This window comes from Ranitomeya imitator, chromosome 3 (genome assembly GCF_032444005.1).
Source record: "Ranitomeya imitator isolate aRanImi1 chromosome 3, aRanImi1.pri, whole genome shotgun sequence".
NCBI classification, from domain to species: Eukaryota; Metazoa; Chordata; class Amphibia; order Anura; family Dendrobatidae; genus Ranitomeya; species Ranitomeya imitator.
Window position 1 is genome coordinate 217190555 of NC_091284.1, and position 5736 is coordinate 217196290.

Consider the following 5736-nt stretch of genomic DNA (forward strand, 5'->3'; position numbering starts at 1 on the left):
ATTATTTTCACGGCTCAACGTTATAAACTTCTGTGAAGTATCTGGGAGCTCAAGGTGCTAACCATGCATCTAAAAATATTCTTTGAGGGATCTATTTTCCAAAATGGGGTCACTAGTGGGGGGTTTCCACTGTTTAGGCACATCAGGGGCTCTTCAAATGGGACATGATGTGTGCTAATGATTCCAGGAAATTTTACATTCAAAAAGTCAAATGACACTCCTTCCCTTCCGAGCCCTGCCATGCGCCCAAATAGTAGATTTCCCCCTCACATGGGGTGTCGCGTACTCAAGAGAAATTGCACAACAAATTTTATGGTGCAATTTCTCCTGTTACCTTTATGTAAATGCAATATTTTGTGCTAAAAACATATTTTTGAGGAAAATGTGATTTTTTTTTATTTTTACGGCTCAATGTTATAAACTTCTGTGAAGCACCTGAGGGTTCAAAGTGCTCACCAAATAACTAGATCAGTTCCCTGAGGGGTCTAATTTCCAAAAGGTGTCACTTGTAGGGGATTTTCACTGTTTAAAGGGACACTGTCACCTGAATTTGGAGGGAACAATCTTCAGCCATGGAGGCGGGGTTTTTGGGTGTTTGATTCACCCTTTCCTTACCCGCTGGCTGCATGCTGGCTGCAATATTGGATTGAAGTTCATTCTATGTCCTCCGTAGTACATGCTTGCACAAGGTAATCTTGCCTTGCGCAGGCGTGTACTATGGAGGACAGAGAATGAACTTCAATCCAATATTGCAGCCAGCATGCAGCCAGCGGGTAAGGAAAGGGTGAATCAAACACCCAAAAACCCCGCCTCCATGGCTGAAGATTGTTCCCTCCAAATCCAGGTGACAGTGTCCCTTTAAGCACATCAGAGGTAGAGATTAGTGATGAGCGAGTGTACTCATTGCTCGGGTTTTCCAGAGCACGCTCGGGTGACCTCCAAGTATTTATAACTGCTCAGAGATTTAGTTTTCATCAGGACAGCTGAATGATTTACTGCTACTAGCGTGCTTGATTACATGTGGGGATTCCCTAGCAACCAGGCAACCCCCACATGTACTCAGTCTGGATACTAGCTGTAAATCATGCTGCTGAGGCGATGAAAACAATCTCCGAGCAGTCATAAATACTCAGAGGTCACCCGAGCGTGCTCGGGAAAACCCAAGCAACAGGTACACTCGCTCATCACTAGTAGAGATGAGTGAATTTGCTCGGGTTCACTCTTATTCGGCAAGCTATGGCGCTTGCTGAATAAGCTGCAGAGGGAACCTGGCTGCCTGGATCGCGCCAGCCGATCGGCGCCACAGCTGCATGTGTCGCGACAGTCACAACACATGCATGGAGAGCCTGTGTGTTGGGTTCTCCATGCATGTGTAATGACTGTGATACAGCTGCGACACATGCAGCTGCCACCAGAGTGAATCAGGAAGCCGGGTTCCCGCTGCAGCTTATTCGGTAAGCGCTATAGCTTGCCGAATAAGAGGGAACCCGAGCAAGTTGCTCATCTCTAATCAGGGGCTCTTCAACAACAACATGGCGTGTCCGCCAATTATTGCAGCAAATTTTGCATTCAAAAAGTTAAATATCACTCCTTCCCTTTTGAGCTCTGCCGTGCCCCCAAACTGTGGCTTTCTCCCTTATATGGGGTATCAGCGTACTCAGGAGAAATTGCACAACATATTTTGGGGTCCGTATTTTCCGGTTACCCTAGTCAGAATAAAAAATTTGGGATTTCAAGTAAATTTTTTTGAGGAAAAAAAAAGTTAAATGTTCATTTTTTCCCCACATTCCAAAAACTAGTCTGAAGCACCTGAAGGGTTAATAAACATCTTTAATGTGGTTTTCACCACCTTGAGGGGTGCAGTTTTTAGAATGATGTCACATATGGGTATCTTCCATCATATAGACCCCTCAAAGTGACTTCAAATGTGATGTGGTCCCTAAAAAAAATAAATAAAAGTGTTGTAAAAATGAGAAATCACTAGTCAACTTTTAACCGCTATAACTTCCTAGCAAAAAATTATGGTTCCAAATATGTGCTGATGTAAAGTAGACATGTGGGAAATATTATTTATTTTGTGCGCCATATCTGTGATTTAAAGGGCAAAAGTTCAAAGTTGGAAAATTGCGAAATTTTCGCCAACTTTCCATTTTTTTTCACAAATAAACGAAAGTCATATCAAAGAAATTTTACGACTATCATGAAGTACAATATGTCCATTTAAGCGTTTCAGAATTATTACTTCATAAAATGACACTGGTCAGAATTGTAAAAATTGGCCTAGTCACTAACGTGCAAACCACCCTCTAGGGTAAAGGGGGTTAACATTACAAAGTACGGAAGAAACGTTGACATTTTGTAATTTCTTTATCCATACCAGAAAAACACGGATGACTAATGATAAGAACGGAAACACCGACAACTATTTTGTTTTTAATCACGAACGTGTGAATGAGGCCTAAAAAAGACCGTTTTTCACCACATATGTAAGCCAAAATGCTATCATTAACCCCTTAACGACCACCAATACGCCATTTAATGGCGGCAGTTTAGGGTACTTATTCCTCAGCGCCGCTTTTTAATGGCGCTGAGAAATAAGTGTGGAGCGCCCCCCAGCGTTGGAAAATCTTACCGAGACCCCGGAGAACATGATTTGGGTCCGTTCTTACCGTCCCCAGTCTCGTGATCGACATTATTTACTGAATGGGAGATTGCAAAAAAAAAAAAAAAAGTTTGGTTTTCCATTTCTTCCCCCTCTGATAAGATCTAACATACCAGAGGAGAGAGAAATTGGGCCACCCGGTACCTCTGCTATCCCTGGACCCTCCGGCTGTCCCTCGGCGTCTTCTTCCGGGATGAAAATGGTGGGCACATGTGCAGTACGCCAGCCGAGTTCTGCCGGCCGTTACCCAGCAACAATAGATTTTTCCTACTGGTTCATTTTGATCACTGTGATAGGCTCTGTCACAGTGATCAAAATAAAAAAATAGTAAATCAAACCCCCCCTTTATCACCCCGTTAGATAAAAAAAATGTATTTTTTCCATTCGTTGCAGTTGGGGTTAAGTTTGGGGCTAGGGTTAGGTTGGGATTATGGTTGGGGTTAGGATTAGGGGTGTGTTGGGTTAGGGATGGAGTTACAATTGGGAGGTTTCCACTGTTCAGGTATATCAGGGGGTCTCCAAACGCGGTCCATTTTCTCCTGATACCTTTATGAAAATAAAAAAAGCTTGTGTCTAAAGTAAATTTTTGGTGAAAAAAGTAAAATGTTCATTTTTTTTCCTTCCACATTGCTTTGTCATGAAACACTGAAGGGTTAATAAACTTCTTGAATGTGGTTTTGATCACCTTGAGGGGTGCAGTTTTTAGAATGGTGTCAGATTTAGGTATTTTCTGTCATATAGGCCACCAAAGTCACTTCAAATGTGAGGTGGTCCCTAAAAAAAATGGTTTCTTAAATTTTTTTGGAAAAATTAGAAATCGGCGGTCAACTTTTAACCCTTATAACATCCTATCAAAAAAATTATGCTTCCAAAATTGTGCTGATGTAAAGTTGACATATGGGAAATGTTATTTATTAACTACTTTTAGTGACGCGACTCTCTGATTTAAAGGCACAAAAATTAAAAATGTGAAAACTGCAAAATTGTCAATTTTTGCCAAATTTCCATTTTGTTCACAAATAAAGGCATATTGAGGAAATGTTCCCACAATAACGAAGTACAATATGTCGTAAAAAAAAACCCAGTCTCCGACTCAGTGGGATCCATTGAAGCGTTCCAGAGCTATAACTTCATAAAGTGACAGTGGTCAGAATAAAAATTGGCTCGGTCACTAAGGGGTTAAATCTCCCTTGTATTACTATGTCAGCTCTTTATAATAGAAGGGTAAAAACAATTAATGTGTCCTCATGTCCAATATATCAGTGTCTTTAACCCCTTAGTGACTGAGCCAATTTTGACTTTATTGACCAGGCCACATTTCTTAAATCTGACCAGTGTCTCTATGTGATAACTCTAGAGCGCTTTAACGGATCCCAGCGATTCGGAGATTGTTTTACGACATATCGTACTTTATGTTAGTGGTATATTTAGGTTGATTATGATTTGCATTTATTTCTGAAAATATCCAAAATTTGGCAAAAAATTTTGGTAATTTTCTCTCCTAACATGTATATCATGTCAGAAGAGAGAACGTATTTTAATAAGCGGGCGCAGTGTTTTTTATGTGATCGCCATTAATCATTGAACAACAGTGATCGTGGACAGGAGAATACGTCCCTGACCCATGTCCTCCAGGGTCACAGCTACCCTAGGTAGTGGAGTCCCCGGAGATTTTCCAACTCTGGGGGGCGCTATAGCCTTATGCATTCCCGACCGCAGTTTTAAAATTGCAATGAGGGATTAAGGCCGCTAGCGGCAGCAGTATTAATGTGCATCGTTAAGGAGTTAAACCCTTCATCCCAGAGTGACTGTTTTTTCCTTCCCTTCTTCCAACAGCCATAACTTCAATTTTTGTTTTTTTTGCAGGACGAATTGTACTTTTGAATTACACCATTAATTTTATCAGATTAAATCGACCAAGTGCAGGGAAAAGCGCGGGCTCAGCAAAGGCCGAGCACAGAGGTTGGCAGCCCCATAGGAAATGTGCATATGCGCCCTGACGCGTCATTCTAATGGGGATAAAAGTTCCCTGTTCTGCCGATCGGTGCGAGTCCTAGAGGTAAATCATGGTAATTGTTATCACAGCTGTGAATATGGTCAACATTTGGATTGATGCTGATATACCATGGGATCAGGCTCACATGCCAATCTGCAGTGGTACACGCAAATGCCTGCAGTTTGTGTATCCTCAGACTTCATAAACGTATCAATAGGATAATGGATATTTTGGGGGAGTGATTTTGTTAGGCCAACAATATCACATCAAAGGGGGCTTGACTACCAGTAGTTGCCATGAAAAGCCAATTGAAGGGCTCATGGCGTTCAAACAAGCAATGTTTCAACTTCAGCTTACTAGGGACAGTACTGTAGATTTTGCAGCTCCTGTGGCTAGTACTAAAGACCTTCCTTCAGGAAATCCTCCAGCATAAAGCTCAAGCAAATCCTGTGAACTACTGTTTATACGCCCAAAATAGGCAACTGCCCCTTTCCAGATGTCAGAAATGCTCAGTACCCGGTCCTGTGAAGAGGAACTTATTGCGATTATCAAGGACTGGACAGCACTTTGTTAATAGCTCCACTACCCAGGATACTCCCCTTATAGGCGGGCATCACTGTGACCAGCACACGATCATCTAACATGATCGTTGGCCGCTGATTGGCTGCAGTGGTCAGGAGACATAATGAAACTTGACTGTGGGGGGACAAAATGCTGCTATTGCGATGGTACAGTTTTTATTCCAAGATAGGCAGTGGAGCTGTTAAGTTTTCAAGGCTATGAATGAGCCATCCAAGGTACATGGAAGTAGCTGAAAACGGTTGGCCATGAACATTCCTATTGACTAGGTGCCTTCTTGATCACTTACTAGCTTTATGATATACATAACTATCACCACATACACAGAAACGCCACGTTCTGTTGCTTTGCCAGGGATTCATTTACTAATCAAGTCATAGCCTAACAATTATTTACATTTAGTCAGCGGATGTGGAAAATAGGAAAACAGTCATGTCATGGAGGTGGCCAAACTTGACTTCATTTTCAGTTATGTTTCAGTAATGGACCAGTCAGCATG